Source organism: Montipora foliosa, unplaced genomic scaffold (assembly GCF_036669935.1).
Source record: "Montipora foliosa isolate CH-2021 unplaced genomic scaffold, ASM3666993v2 scaffold_348, whole genome shotgun sequence".
In the NCBI taxonomy this organism is placed as follows: Eukaryota; Metazoa; Cnidaria; class Anthozoa; order Scleractinia; family Acroporidae; genus Montipora; species Montipora foliosa.
The window spans coordinates 18,743-32,260 of record NW_027179647.1 but is presented as its reverse complement, the minus strand read 5'-3'; the positions used below and the strand labels follow the sequence as shown (position 1 = coordinate 32,260).

Genomic DNA, 13,518 nt, shown 5'->3' with positions numbered 1-13,518 from the left:
TAATAGGCCATCAACCAGTTACATTGTGACGACAACTTTAACATTTGTCGCGCGCGAAAATTCAGTGCTCATGCAATGTGGACAAGCAAGAAAATAACAACTCATGAATCAACCATAAACTAAAAGCAATCAATAAAGTAGAAGCCTACAACACGAGGAATTCCCAAGCGGTCACCCAGCGAAGTACTACTCTCGCCCTACAGGATTTGACTGCGGGGATCGGACGGGACCCGGTTTTTTGCCTGTGGTATGGTCGTAGACGGAAGAATACAAGCTCTAGTTGTATGTGTGATTTGTTTTCGTCTAGCCAAGCGAGAAAGCGAGTGAAAATCCCCCTTGCCTTCCCTTCAGACTGCAAAGAATGTTCAATTAATAGGCCATCAACCAGTTACATTGTGACGACAACTTTAACATTTGTCGCGCGCGAAAATTCAGTGCTCATGCAATGTGGACAAGCAAGAAAATAACAACTCATGAATCAACCATAAACTAAAAGCAATCAATAAAGTAGAAGCCTACAACACGAGGAATTCCCAAGCGGTCACCCAGCGAAGTACTACTCTCGCCCTACAGGATTTGACTGCGGGGATCGGACGGGACCCGGTTTTTCGCCTGTGGTATGGTCGTAGACGGAAGAATACAAGCTCTAGTTGTATGTGTGATTTGTTTTCGTCTAGCCAAGCGAGAAAGCGAGTGAAAATCCCCCTTGCCTTCCCTTCAGACTGCAAAGAATGTTCAATTAATAGGCCATCAACCAGTTACATTGTGACGACAACTTTAACATTTGTCGCGCGCGAAAATTCAGTGCTCATGCAATGTGGACAAGCAAGAAAATAACAACTCATGAATCAACCATAAACTAAAAGCAATCAATAAAGTAGAAGCCTACAACACGAGGAATTCCCAAGCGGTCACCCAGCGAAGTACTACTCTCGCCCTACAGGATTTGACTGCGGGGATCGGACGGGACCCGGTTTTTTGCCTGTGGTATGGTCGTAGACGGAAGAATACAAGCTCTAGTTGTATGTGTGATTTGTTTTCGTCTAGCCAAGCGAGAAAGCGAGTGAAAATCCCCCTTGCCTTCCCTTCAGACTGCAAAGAATGTTCAATTAATAGGCCATCAACCAGTTACATTGTGACGACAACTTTAACATTTGTCGCGCGCGAAAATTCAGTGCTCATGCAATGTGGACAAGCAAGAAAATAACAACTCATGAATCAACCATAAACTAAAAGCAATCAATAAAGTAGAAGCCTACAACACGAGGAATTCCCAAGCGGTCACCCAGCGAAGTACTACTCTCGCCCTACAGGATTTGACTGCGGGGATCGGACGGGACCCGGTTTTTTGCCTGTGGTATGGTCGTAGACGGAAGAATACAAGCTCTAGTTGTATGTGTGATTTGTTTTCGTCTAGCCAAGCGAGAAAGCGAGTGAAAATCCCCCTTGCCTTCCCTTCAGACTGCAAAGAATGTTCAATTAATAGGCCATCAACCAGTTACATTGTGACGACAACTTTAACATTTGTCGCGCGCGAAAATTCAGTGCTCATGCAATGTGGACAAGCAAGAAAATAACAACTCATGAATCAACCATAAACTAAAAGCAATCAATAAAGTAGAAGCCTACAACACGAGGAATTCCCAAGCGGTCACCCAGCGAAGTACTACTCTCGCCCTACAGGATTTGACTGCGGGGATCGGACGGGACCCGGTTTTTGCCTGTGGTATGGTCGTAGACGGAAGAATACAAGCTCTAGTTGTATGTGTGATTTGTTTTCGTCTAGCCAAGCGAGAAAGCGAGTGAAAATCCCCCTTGCCTTCCCTTCAGACTGCAAAGAATGTTCAATTAATAGGCCATCAACCAGTTACATTGTGACGACAACTTTAACATTTGTCGCGCGCGAAAATTCAGTGCTCATGCAATGTGGACAAGCAAGAAAATAACAACTCATGAATCAACCATAAACTAAAAGCAATCAATAAAGTAGAAGCCTACAACACGAGGAATTCCCAAGCGGTCACCCAGCGAAGTACTACTCTCGCCCTACAGGATTTGACTGCGGGGATCGGACGGGACCCGGTTTTTGCCTGTGGTATGGTCGTAGACGGAAGAATACAAGCTCTAGTTGTATGTGTGATTTGTTTTCGTCTAGCCAAGCGAGAAAGCGAGTGAAAATCCCCCTTGCCTTCCCTTCAGACTGCAAAGAATGTTCAATTAATAGGCCATCAACCAGTTACATTGTGACGACAACTTTAACATTTGTCGCGCGCGAAAATTCAGTGCTCATGCAATGTGGACAAGCAAGAAAATAACAACTCATGAATCAACCATAAACTAAAAGCAATCAATAAAGTAGAAGCCTACAACACGAGGAATTCCCAAGCGGTCACCCAGCGAAGTACTACTCTCGCCCTACAGGATTTGACTGCGGGGATCGGACGGGACCCGGTTTTTGCCTGTGGTATGGTCGTAGACGGAAGAATACAAGCTCTAGTTGTATGTGTGATTTGTTTTCGTCTAGCCAAGCGAGAAAGCGAGTGAAAATCCCCCTTGCCTTCCCTTCAGACTGCAAAGAATGTTCAATTAATAGGCCATCAACCAGTTACATTGTGACGACAACTTTAACATTTGTCGCGCGCGAAAATTCAGTGCTCATGCAATGTGGACAAGCAAGAAAATAACAACTCATGAATCAACCATAAACTAAAAGCAATCAATAAAGTAGAAGCCTACAACACGAGGAATTCCCAAGCGGTCACCCAGCGAAGTACTACTCTCGCCCTACAGGATTTGACTGCGGGGATCGGACGGGACCCGGTTTTTCGCCTGTGGTATGGTCGTAGACGGAAGAATACAAGCTCTAGTTGTATGTGTGATTTGTTTTCGTCTAGCCAAGCGAGAAAGCGAGTGAAAATCCCCCTTGCCTTCCCTTCAGACTGCAAAGAATGTTCAATTAATAGGCCATCAACCAGTTACATTGTGACGACAACTTTAACATTTGTCGCGCGCGAAAATTCAGTGCTCATGCAATGTGGACAAGCAAGAAAATAACAACTCATGAATCAACCATAAACTAAAAGCAATCAATAAAGTAGAAGCCTACAACACGAGGAATTCCCAAGCGGTCACCCAGCGAAGTACTACTCTCGCCCTACAGGATTTGACTGCGGGGATCGGACGGGACCCGGTTTTTGCCTGTGGTATGGTCGTAGACGGAAGAATACAAGCTCTAGTTGTATGTGTGATTTGTTTTCGTCTAGCCAAGCGAGAAAGCGAGTGAAAATCCCCCTTGCCTTCCCTTCAGACTGCAAAGAATGTTCAATTAATAGGCCATCAACCAGTTACATTGTGACGACAACTTTAACATTTGTCGCGCGCGAAAATTCAGTGCTCATGCAATGTGGACAAGCAAGAAAATAACAACTCATGAATCAACCATAAACTAAAAGCAATCAATAAAGTAGAAGCCTACAACACGAGGAATTCCCAAGCGGTCACCCAGCGAAGTACTACTCTCGCCCTACAGGATTTGACTGCGGGGATCGGACGGGACCCGGTTTTTTGCCTGTGGTATGGTCGTAGACGGAAGAATACAAGCTCTAGTTGTATGTGTGATTTGTTTTCGTCTAGCCAAGCGAGAAAGCGAGTGAAAATCCCCCTTGCCTTCCCTTCAGACTGCAAAGAATGTTCAATTAATAGGCCATCAACCAGTTACATTGTGACGACAACTTTAACATTTGTCGCGCGCGAAAATTCAGTGCTCATGCAATGTGGACAAGCAAGAAAATAACAACTCATGAATCAACCATAAACTAAAAGCAATCAATAAAGTAGAAGCCTACAACACGAGGAATTCCCAAGCGGTCACCCAGCGAAGTACTACTCTCGCCCTACAGGATTTGACTGCGGGGATCGGACGGGACCCGGTTTTTTGCCTGTGGTATGGTCGTAGACGGAAGAATACAAGCTCTAGTTGTATGTGTGATTTGTTTTCGTCTAGCCAAGCGAGAAAGCGAGTGAAAATCCCCCTTGCCTTCCCTTCAGACTGCAAAGAATGTTCAATTAATAGGCCATCAACCAGTTACATTGTGACGACAACTTTAACATTTGTCGCGCGCGAAAATTCAGTGCTCATGCAATGTGGACAAGCAAGAAAATAACAACTCATGAATCAACCATAAACTAAAAGCAATCAATAAAGTAGAAGCCTACAACACGAGGAATTCCCAAGCGGTCACCCAGCGAAGTACTACTCTCGCCCTACAGGATTTGACTGCGGGGATCGGACGGGACCCGGTTTTTCGCCTGTGGTATGGTCGTAGACGGAAGAATACAAGCTCTAGTTGTATGTGTGATTTGTTTTCGTCTAGCCAAGCGAGAAAGCGAGTGAAAATCCCCCTTGCCTTCCCTTCAGACTGCAAAGAATGTTCAATTAATAGGCCATCAACCAGTTACATTGTGACGACAACTTTAACATTTGTCGCGCGCGAAAATTCAGTGCTCATGCAATGTGGACAAGCAAGAAAATAACAACTCATGAATCAACCATAAACTAAAAGCAATCAATAAAGTAGAAGCCTACAACACGAGGAATTCCCAAGCGGTCACCCAGCGAAGTACTACTCTCGCCCTACAGGATTTGACTGCGGGGATCGGACGGGACCCGGTTTTTCGCCTGTGGTATGGTCGTAGACGGAAGAATACAAGCTCTAGTTGTATGTGTGATTTGTTTTCGTCTAGCCAAGCGAGAAAGCGAGTGAAAATCCCCCTTGCCTTCCCTTCAGACTGCAAAGAATGTTCAATTAATAGGCCATCAACCAGTTACATTGTGACGACAACTTTAACATTTGTCGCGCGCGAAAATTCAGTGCTCATGCAATGTGGACAAGCAAGAAAATAACAACTCATGAATCAACCATAAACTAAAAGCAATCAATAAAGTAGAAGCCTACAACACGAGGAATTCCCAAGCGGTCACCCAGCGAAGTACTACTCTCGCCCTACAGGATTTGACTGCGGGGATCGGACGGGACCCGGTTTTTTGCCTGTGGTATGGTCGTAGACGGAAGAATACAAGCTCTAGTTGTATGTGTGATTTGTTTTCGTCTAGCCAAGCGAGAAAGCGAGTGAAAATCCCCCTTGCCTTCCCTTCAGACTGCAAAGAATGTTCAATTAATAGGCCATCAACCAGTTACATTGTGACGACAACTTTAACATTTGTCGCGCGCGAAAATTCAGTGCTCATGCAATGTGGACAAGCAAGAAAATAACAACTCATGAATCAACCATAAACTAAAAGCAATCAATAAAGTAGAAGCCTACAACACGAGGAATTCCCAAGCGGTCACCCAGCGAAGTACTACTCTCGCCCTACAGGATTTGACTGCGGGGATCGGACGGGACCCGGTTTTTTGCCTGTGGTATGGTCGTAGACGGAAGAATACAAGCTCTAGTTGTATGTGTGATTTGTTTTCGTCTAGCCAAGCGAGAAAGCGAGTGAAAATCCCCCTTGCCTTCCCTTCAGACTGCAAAGAATGTTCAATTAATAGGCCATCAACCAGTTACATTGTGACGACAACTTTAACATTTGTCGCGCGCGAAAATTCAGTGCTCATGCAATGTGGACAAGCAAGAAAATAACAACTCATGAATCAACCATAAACTAAAAGCAATCAATAAAGTAGAAGCCTACAACACGAGGAATTCCCAAGCGGTCACCCAGCGAAGTACTACTCTCGCCCTACAGGATTTGACTGCGGGGATCGGACGGGACCCGGTTTTTTGCCTGTGGTATGGTCGTAGACGGAAGAATACAAGCTCTAGTTGTATGTGTGATTTGTTTTCGTCTAGCCAAGCGAGAAAGCGAGTGAAAATCCCCCTTGCCTTCCCTTCAGACTGCAAAGAATGTTCAATTAATAGGCCATCAACCAGTTACATTGTGACGACAACTTTAACATTTGTCGCGCGCGAAAATTCAGTGCTCATGCAATGTGGACAAGCAAGAAAATAACAACTCATGAATCAACCATAAACTAAAAGCAATCAATAAAGTAGAAGCCTACAACACGAGGAATTCCCAAGCGGTCACCCAGCGAAGTACTACTCTCGCCCTACAGGATTTGACTGCGGGGATCGGACGGGACCCGGTTTTTCGCCTGTGGTATGGTCGTAGACGGAAGAATACAAGCTCTAGTTGTATGTGTGATTTGTTTTCGTCTAGCCAAGCGAGAAAGCGAGTGAAAATCCCCCTTGCCTTCCCTTCAGACTGCAAAGAATGTTCAATTAATAGGCCATCAACCAGTTACATTGTGACGACAACTTTAACATTTGTCGCGCGCGAAAATTCAGTGCTCATGCAATGTGGACAAGCAAGAAAATAACAACTCATGAATCAACCATAAACTAAAAGCAATCAATAAAGTAGAAGCCTAAAACACTAGGAATTTCCAAGCGGTCACCCAGCGAAGTACTACTCTCGCCCTACAGGATTTGACTGCGGGGATCGGACGGGACCCGGTTTTTTCGCCTGTGGTATGTTCCCGTAGACGGAAGAATACAAGCTCTAGTTGTATGTGTGATTTGGTTTTCGTCTATGCCAAAGCGAGAAAGCGAGTGACAATCTCCCTTGCCTTCTCCTTCAGACTGCAAAGAATGTTCAATTAATAGGCCATCAACCAGTTACATTGTGACGAACAACTGTAACATTGTTCGCGCGCGAAAATTCATTGCTCATGCAATGCGGACAAGCGAGAAAATAACAACTCAGTAATCAACCATAAACTAAAAGCAATCAATAAAGTATAAAGCCTACAACACCACGAGGAATTCCCAAGCGGTCACCCAGCGAAGTACTACTCTCGCCCTATAGGATTAGACTGCTGGGATCGGAAGGGACCCGGGTTTTTCTTCTGTGGTATGGTTCGTAGACGGAAGAATACAACCTCTATTTGTAATGTGTGAGTTGTTTTCGTCTAGCCAAGCGAGAAAAGCGAGTAAAAATCCCCCTTGCCTTCCCTTCAGACTGCAAAGAATGTTTCAATTAATAGGCCATCAACCATTTACAATGTGTGGCCGACAACTTTTCCATTTGTGGCGCGCGAAATTTCAGTGCTCATGCAATGTTACAAGCAAGACAATAACAACCCATGAATCAACCCCATAAACTAAAAGCAATCAATAAAAGTTGTAAAGACTACAACACGAGGAATTCCCGAAGCGGTCACCCAGCGAAGTACTACCCTCGCCCGATAGGATGTGACTGCGGGGATCGGACGGGACACGGTTTTCCCGGCTGTGGTATGGTCGTAGACGGAAGAATACAAGCTCTAGTTGTATGTGTGATTTGTTTTCGTATAGCCAAGCGAGAAAGCCTGAAAATCCCCCTTGCCTTCCCTTCCGACTGCAAAGAATGTTCAATTAATAGGCCCTCAACCCGTTACATTTGTGACGACAAGTTTAACATTTGTCGCCGCGCGAAAATTCATTGCTTCATGCAATGTGGACAAGCAAGAAATAAACAACTCATGAATCAACCATAAACTAAAAGTAATCAATAAAATAGAAGCCTACAACACGAGGAATTCCCAAGCGGTCACCCAGCGAAGTACTACTCTCGCCCTACAGGATTTGACTGCGGGGATCGGACGGGACCCGGTTTTTTGCCTGTGGTATCTGGTCGTAGACGGAAGAATACAAGCTCTAGTTGTATGTGTGATTTGTTTTCGTCTAGCCAAGCGAGAAAGCCAGTGAAAATCCATTGCCTTCTGCCTTCAGACTGCAAAGAATGTTCAATTACAGTCCATCAAGTCAGTTATTACATTGTGACGACCAACTCTTAACATTTGTCTCGCGCTAAACTTCAGTGCTCATGCAATGTGGACAAGCAAGAAAATAACAACTCATGAATCAAACATAAACTAAAGGCAATCAAGAAAGTAGAAGCCTACAACACGAGAAATTCCCAAGCGGTCACCCAGCGAAGTACTACTCTCGCCCTACAGGATTTGAATGAGGGGATCGGACGGGAGCCGGTTTTTTTGCCTTTGGTATGGTCGTAGAGCGACACGATGAATACAAAGCCCTTCCTAGTTGTAATATATGTGATTTGCTTTTCGTCTAGCCACGCGGAGAAACGCCGAGTGAAATCCCCGCTTGCCTTCCCTTCAGACTGCAAAGAATGTTCAATTAATGGGCCATCAGAACCGGTTACATTGTGACGACACAACTTTAACAATTGTTCGCGCGACGCAAAATTCAGTGCTCATGCAATGCTGCGACTAAGCACCAAGAAAATAACAACTTCAGGCAATCAACCATAAACTAAAAGCAATCAATAAATGTAGAAGCCTACAACACGAGGAATTCCAAGCGCGTCACCCATCCGAAGTACTACTCTCGCCCTACAGGATTTGACTGCGAGGGCATCGGACGGGACCCGGTTTTTTGCCTGTGCGCGTATAGGTCGTAAGACGGAAGAACTGACAAGCTCTAGTTGTATGTGTGATTTGTTCTTCGCTCTAGCCAAGCGAGAAAGCGAGTGAAAATCCCCCTTGCCTTCCATTCAGACTGGGCAAAGAATGCCCCTTCAATTACCAGAGCAGCCATCCAACCAGTTTCCATTGTGACGACAAACTTTAACATTTGTCGCGCAGCGAAAATTCAGTGCCGCATGACCCCCAATGATGGACAAGCAAGAAAATAACAACTCATGAATCAACCATAAACTAAAAGCAATCAATAACGTAGAAGCCTACAACACGAAGAATTCCCAAGCGGTCACCCAGCGAAGTCCTACTCTCGCCCTACAGGATTTGACTGCGGGAATCGGACTGGAGACCCGGATTTTTTTTTGCACTGTGGATCTAATGGTCGTAGACGGTAAGAAGTACAAGCCCTTAGTTGTATGTGTGATTTGTTTTGGTTCTAGCCAAGCGAGAAAGCGGAGTGAAAATCCCCCTTAGCCTTTCCCTTCAGACTGCAAAGAATGTTCAATTAAGAGGCCATCAACCAGTTAACATTGTGAACGACAACTTTAACATTTGTCGCGCGCGAAAATTCAGCTGCTCATGCCAATTGTGCGACAAGCAAGAAAATAACAACTCATGAATCAACCACTAAAACTAAAAGCAATCAATAATAGTAGAAGACTACAACACGAGGAATTCTTTTTTTTGGCCTTGTTTTTTTTTTGTTGTTGTTATAAAAATATTGTTTAATTGTTTTTCCCAAGCGGTCACCCAGCGAAGTACTACTCTCGCCTACAGGATTTGACTGCGCGGTATTCGGACGGCCGACCCTGTTTTTTTGCCTGATGCGTATGGTCGTAACGGAAGAATACAAGCTCTAGTTGTATGTGTGCATTTGTTTTCGTCTAGCGACAAGGCGAGAATGCCGAGTTGAAAATCCCCCTTGCCTTCCCTTCCAGACTGCCAAAGAATGCCTTCACTTAATAGGCCATCAACCAGTTTTGACATTGTGACGACAACTTTAACATTTGTCGCGCGCGAAAATTCAGTGCTCATGCAATGTGGACAAGCAAGAAAATAACAACTCATGAATCAACCATAAACTAAAAGCAATCAATAAAGTAGAAGCCTACAACACGAGGAATTCCCAGCGGTCACCCAGTGAAGTATTACTCTCGCACTACAGGATTTGACTGCGGGGATCGGACGGGACCCGGTTTTTTGCCTGTGGTATGGTCGTAGACGGAAGAATACAAGCTCTAGTTGTATGTGTGATTTGTTTTCGTCTAGCCAAGCGAGAAAGCGAGTGAAAATCCCCCTGGCCTTCCCTTCAGACTGCAAAGGAATGTTCAATTAATAGGCCATCAACCAGTTACATTGTGACGACAACTTTAACATTTGTCGCGCGCGAAAATTCAGTGCTCATGCAATGTGGACAAGCAAGAAAATAACAACTCATGAATCAACCATAGACTAAAAGCAATCAATAAGTAGAAGCCTACAACCCGAGGAATTCCCACGCGGTCACCCCGAGTTGTACTACTAACGACGTCGCGGATTTGTCTGCGGGGATCGGACGGGACCCGGTTTTTTGCCTGTGGTATGGTCGTAGACGGAAGAATACAAGCTCTAGTTGTATGTGTGATTTGTTTTGGTCTAGCCAAGCGAGAAAGCGAGTGAAATCCCCCTTGCCTTCCCTTCAGACTGCAAAGAATGTTCAATTCATAGGCCCTCAACCAGTTACATTGTGACGAAACCTTTAACATTTGCCGCGCGCGAAAATTAAGTGCTCATGCAATGTGGACAAGCAAGAAAATAACAACTCATGAATCAACCATAAACTAAAAGCAATCATAAAGTAGAAGCCTAAAACACGAGGAATTACAAGCGGTCACCCAGACAAGTACTACTCTCGCCCTATAGGATTTGACTGCGGGGATCGGACGGGACCCGGTTTTTTGCGTGTGGTATGGTCGTAGACGGAAGAATACAAGCTCTAGTTGTATGTGTGATTTGTTTTGGTCTAGCCAAGCGAGAAAGCGAGTGAAAACCCACCTTGCCTTCCCTTCAGACTGCAAAGAATGTTCATGAATAGGCCATCAACCAGTTACATTGTGACGACAACTTTAACATTTGTCGCGCGCGAAAATTCAGTGCTCAGGCAATGTGGACGAGCAAGAAAAAAACAACTCATGAATCAACCATAAACTAAAAGCAATCAATAAAGTAGAAGCCTACAACACGAGGAATTCCCAAGCGGTCACCCAGCGAAGTACTACTCTCGCCCTACAGGATTTGACTGCGGGGGACGGACGGGACCCGGTTTTTTGCCTGTGGTATGGTCGTAGACGGAAGAATACAAGCTCTAGTTGTATGTGTGATTTGTTTTCGTCTAGCCAAGCGAGAAAGGGAGTGAAATCCCCCTTGCCTTCCCTTCAGACTGCAAAGAATGTTCAATTAATAGGCCATCAACCAGTTACATTGTGACGACAACTTTACATTTCTCCCGCGCAAAAATTCAGTGCTCATGCAATGTGGACAAGCAAGAAAATAACAACTCATGAATCAACCATAAACTAAAAGCAATCAATAAAGTAGAACCCTACAACACGAGGAATTCCCAAGCTGCAACCCAGCGAAGTAATACTCTCGCCCTACAGGATTGACTGCGGGGATCGGACGGGACCCGGTTTTTTGCCTGTGGTATGGTCGTAGACGGAAGAATACAAGCTCTAGTTGTAGGTGTGATTTGTTTTCGTCTAGCCAAGCGAGAAAGCGAGTGAAAATCCCCCTTGCCTTCCCTTCAGACTGCAAAGAATGTTCAATTAATAGGCCATCAACCAGTTACATTGTGACGATAACTTTAACATTTGTCGCGCGCGAAAATTCCGTGCCCATGCAAAGTGGACAAGCAAGAAAATAACAACTCATGAATCAACCATAAACTAAAAGCAATCAATAAAGTAGAAGCCTACAACACGAAGGAATTCCCAAGCGGTCACCCACCGAAGTACTACTCTCGCCCTAGAGGATTTGACTGCGGGGATCGCACGGGACCCGGTTTTTAGCCTGTGGTATGGTCGTAGACGGAAGAATACAAGCTCTAGTTGTATGTGTGATTTGTTTTCGTCTAGCCAAGCGAGAAAGCGAGTGAAAATCCCCCTTGCCTTCCCTTCAGACTGCAAAGAATGTTCAATTAATAGGCCATCAACCAGTTACATTGTGACGACAACTTTAACATTTGTCGTGCGCGAAAATTCAGTGCTCATGCAATCTGGACAAGCAAAAAAATAACAACTCATGAATCAACCATAAACTAAAAGCAATCAATAAAGTAGAAGCCTACAACACGAGGAATTCCCAAGCGGTCACCCAGCGAAGTACTACTCTCGCCCTACAGGATTTGACTGCGGGGATCGGACTGGACCCGGTTTTTTGCCTGTGGTATGGTCGTTGACGGTAGAATAAAAGCTATTTTTGTCTGTGTGGTTTGTTTTCGTCTAGCCAAGAGAGAAAGCGAGTGATAATCCCCCTAGCCTCCCCTTCAGACTGCAAAGAATGTTCAATTAATAGGACATCAAGCATTTACATTGTGACGACAACTTTAACATTTGTCGCGCGCGAAAATTCAGTGCTCACGCAATGTGGACAACCAACAAAATAACAACCCATGAATCACCCATAAACTTTAATCAATCAATAAAGTTGAAGCCTACAACACGAGGAATTCCCAAGCGGTCACCCAGCGAAGTACTACTCTCGCCCTACAGGATTTGACTGCGGGGATCGGACGGGACCGGTATTTTGCCTGTGGTATGGTCGTAGACGGAAGAATACAAGCCCCAGTGGTATGTGTGATTTATTTGGTCTAAAGTAGAAGCCTACAACACGAGGAATTCCCAAGCGGTCACCCAGCGAAGTCTACTCTCGCCTACAGGATTTGACTGTGGGATCGGACGGGACCCGGTTTTTTGCCTGTGGTATGGTCGTAGACAGAATAATACAAGCTCTAGTTGTATGTGTGATTTGTTTCGTCTAGCCAAGCAAGAAGCGAGTGAAAATCCCCCTTGCCTTATTCAGACTGCAAAGAATGTTCAATTAATAGGCCATCAACCAGTTACATTGTGACGACAACTTTAACATTTGTCGCGGGCGAAAATTCAGTGCTCATGAAGTGGGACAAGCAAGAAAATAACAACTCAGGAATCAACCAAAACTAAAAGCAATCAATAAAGTCGAAGCCTACAACACGAGGAATTCAGTGCTCATGCAATGTGGACAAGCAAGAAAATAACAACTCATGAACAACCATAAACTAAAAGCAACTAGTTGCAATCAAATTCGTCTAGCCAAGCGAGAAAGCGAGTGAAAATCCCTCTTCCCTTCCCTTCAGACAGCAAAGAATGTTTAAGTAATAGGCCATCAACCAGGTTCCTTGTGACGACAACTTTAACATTTGTCGCGCGCGAAAATTCAGTGCTCATGCAAGTGGACAAGCAAGAAAATAACAACTCATGAATCAACCATAAACTAAAAGCAATCAATAAAGTAGAAGCCTACAACACGAGGAATTCCCAAGCGGTCACCCAGCGAAGTACTACTCTCGCCCTACAGCATTGGACTGCGGGGATCGGACGGGACCCGGTTTTTTGCCTGTGGTATGGTCGTAGACGGAAGAATACAAGCTCTAGTTGTATGCGTGATTTGTTGCGTCTAGCCAAGCGAGAAAGCGAGTGAAAATCCCCCTTGCCTTCCCTTCAGACTGCAAAGAATGTTCAATTAATAGGCCATCAACAGTTACATTGTGACGACAACTTTATCCTTTGTCGCGCGCGAAAATTCAGTGCTCATGCAATGTGGACAAGCAAGAAATAACAACTCATGAATCAACCATAAACTAAAAGCAATCAATAAAGTAGAAGCCTACAACACGAGGAATTCCCAAGCGGTCACCCAGTGAAGTATTACTCTCGCCCTACAGGATTTGACTGCGGGATCGGACGGGACCCGGTTTTTGCCTGTGGTATGGTCGTAGAGGGAAGAATACAAG

General features: G+C 44.8%; 18 non-coding genes and 11 pseudogenes across 18 annotated transcripts; all 29 read right to left on the bottom strand.

Annotated features, from left to right (window-relative positions):
• Window positions 1-142: 142 nt before the first annotated feature.
• On the bottom strand, window positions 143-261 carry LOC137987400 (5S ribosomal RNA). Its single transcript, XR_011120482.1, has one exon. It is a non-coding gene; the product is annotated as a 5S ribosomal RNA (ribosomal RNA).
• A 251-nt stretch (window positions 262-512) lies between these two features.
• On the bottom strand, window positions 513-631 carry LOC137987354 (5S ribosomal RNA). Its single transcript, XR_011120467.1, has one exon. It is a non-coding gene; the product is annotated as a 5S ribosomal RNA (ribosomal RNA).
• A 251-nt stretch (window positions 632-882) lies between these two features.
• On the bottom strand, window positions 883-1,001 carry LOC137987388 (5S ribosomal RNA). Its single transcript, XR_011120481.1, has one exon. It is a non-coding gene; the product is annotated as a 5S ribosomal RNA (ribosomal RNA).
• Window positions 1,002-1,252: 251 nt separating this feature from the next.
• Window positions 1,253-1,371, bottom strand: LOC137987376 (5S ribosomal RNA). The gene has a single exon (XR_011120480.1). It is a non-coding gene; the product is annotated as a 5S ribosomal RNA (ribosomal RNA).
• Window positions 1,372-1,622: 251 nt separating this feature from the next.
• On the bottom strand, window positions 1,623-1,740 carry LOC137987362 (5S ribosomal RNA). The gene has a single exon (XR_011120475.1). It is a non-coding gene; the product is annotated as a 5S ribosomal RNA (ribosomal RNA).
• A 251-nt stretch (window positions 1,741-1,991) lies between these two features.
• On the bottom strand, window positions 1,992-2,109 carry LOC137987361 (5S ribosomal RNA). Its single transcript, XR_011120474.1, has one exon. It is a non-coding gene; the product is annotated as a 5S ribosomal RNA (ribosomal RNA).
• Window positions 2,110-2,360: 251 nt separating this feature from the next.
• LOC137987360 (5S ribosomal RNA) lies at window positions 2,361-2,478 on the bottom strand. The gene has a single exon (XR_011120473.1). It is a non-coding gene; the product is annotated as a 5S ribosomal RNA (ribosomal RNA).
• Window positions 2,479-2,729: 251 nt separating this feature from the next.
• On the bottom strand, window positions 2,730-2,848 carry LOC137987352 (5S ribosomal RNA). The gene has a single exon (XR_011120465.1). It is a non-coding gene; the product is annotated as a 5S ribosomal RNA (ribosomal RNA).
• A 251-nt stretch (window positions 2,849-3,099) lies between these two features.
• On the bottom strand, window positions 3,100-3,217 carry LOC137987359 (5S ribosomal RNA). The gene has a single exon (XR_011120472.1). It is a non-coding gene; the product is annotated as a 5S ribosomal RNA (ribosomal RNA).
• A 251-nt stretch (window positions 3,218-3,468) lies between these two features.
• Window positions 3,469-3,587, bottom strand: LOC137987364 (5S ribosomal RNA). Its single transcript, XR_011120477.1, has one exon. It is a non-coding gene; the product is annotated as a 5S ribosomal RNA (ribosomal RNA).
• Window positions 3,588-3,838: 251 nt separating this feature from the next.
• Window positions 3,839-3,957, bottom strand: LOC137987353 (5S ribosomal RNA). Its single transcript, XR_011120466.1, has one exon. It is a non-coding gene; the product is annotated as a 5S ribosomal RNA (ribosomal RNA).
• A 251-nt stretch (window positions 3,958-4,208) lies between these two features.
• Window positions 4,209-4,327, bottom strand: LOC137987350 (5S ribosomal RNA). The gene has a single exon (XR_011120464.1). It is a non-coding gene; the product is annotated as a 5S ribosomal RNA (ribosomal RNA).
• Window positions 4,328-4,578: 251 nt separating this feature from the next.
• Window positions 4,579-4,697, bottom strand: LOC137987349 (5S ribosomal RNA). The gene has a single exon (XR_011120463.1). It is a non-coding gene; the product is annotated as a 5S ribosomal RNA (ribosomal RNA).
• A 251-nt stretch (window positions 4,698-4,948) lies between these two features.
• LOC137987341 (5S ribosomal RNA) lies at window positions 4,949-5,067 on the bottom strand. The gene has a single exon (XR_011120455.1). It is a non-coding gene; the product is annotated as a 5S ribosomal RNA (ribosomal RNA).
• Window positions 5,068-5,318: 251 nt separating this feature from the next.
• On the bottom strand, window positions 5,319-5,437 carry LOC137987450 (5S ribosomal RNA). The gene has a single exon (XR_011120520.1). It is a non-coding gene; the product is annotated as a 5S ribosomal RNA (ribosomal RNA).
• A 251-nt stretch (window positions 5,438-5,688) lies between these two features.
• On the bottom strand, window positions 5,689-5,807 carry LOC137987438 (5S ribosomal RNA). Its single transcript, XR_011120509.1, has one exon. It is a non-coding gene; the product is annotated as a 5S ribosomal RNA (ribosomal RNA).
• A 251-nt stretch (window positions 5,808-6,058) lies between these two features.
• On the bottom strand, window positions 6,059-6,177 carry LOC137987348 (5S ribosomal RNA). Its single transcript, XR_011120462.1, has one exon. It is a non-coding gene; the product is annotated as a 5S ribosomal RNA (ribosomal RNA).
• A 251-nt stretch (window positions 6,178-6,428) lies between these two features.
• On the bottom strand, window positions 6,429-6,550 carry LOC137987407 (5S ribosomal RNA; annotated as a pseudogene).
• Window positions 6,551-7,565: 1,015 nt separating this feature from the next.
• LOC137987372 (5S ribosomal RNA) lies at window positions 7,566-7,686 on the bottom strand (annotated as a pseudogene).
• Window positions 7,687-7,942: 256 nt separating this feature from the next.
• LOC137987393 (5S ribosomal RNA) lies at window positions 7,943-8,062 on the bottom strand (annotated as a pseudogene).
• Window positions 8,063-9,594: 1,532 nt separating this feature from the next.
• LOC137987391 (5S ribosomal RNA) lies at window positions 9,595-9,712 on the bottom strand (annotated as a pseudogene).
• Window positions 9,713-10,331: 619 nt separating this feature from the next.
• Window positions 10,332-10,449, bottom strand: LOC137987406 (5S ribosomal RNA; annotated as a pseudogene).
• Window positions 10,450-10,699: 250 nt separating this feature from the next.
• On the bottom strand, window positions 10,700-10,818 carry LOC137987358 (5S ribosomal RNA). The gene has a single exon (XR_011120471.1). It is a non-coding gene; the product is annotated as a 5S ribosomal RNA (ribosomal RNA).
• Window positions 10,819-11,067: 249 nt separating this feature from the next.
• On the bottom strand, window positions 11,068-11,185 carry LOC137987404 (5S ribosomal RNA; annotated as a pseudogene).
• A 251-nt stretch (window positions 11,186-11,436) lies between these two features.
• On the bottom strand, window positions 11,437-11,556 carry LOC137987385 (5S ribosomal RNA; annotated as a pseudogene).
• Window positions 11,557-11,807: 251 nt separating this feature from the next.
• On the bottom strand, window positions 11,808-11,926 carry LOC137987369 (5S ribosomal RNA; annotated as a pseudogene).
• A 251-nt stretch (window positions 11,927-12,177) lies between these two features.
• LOC137987371 (5S ribosomal RNA) lies at window positions 12,178-12,295 on the bottom strand (annotated as a pseudogene).
• Window positions 12,296-13,021: 726 nt separating this feature from the next.
• On the bottom strand, window positions 13,022-13,140 carry LOC137987378 (5S ribosomal RNA; annotated as a pseudogene).
• A 248-nt stretch (window positions 13,141-13,388) lies between these two features.
• LOC137987398 (5S ribosomal RNA) lies at window positions 13,389-13,505 on the bottom strand (annotated as a pseudogene).
• Between the last annotated feature and the right edge of the window lie 13 nt (window positions 13,506-13,518).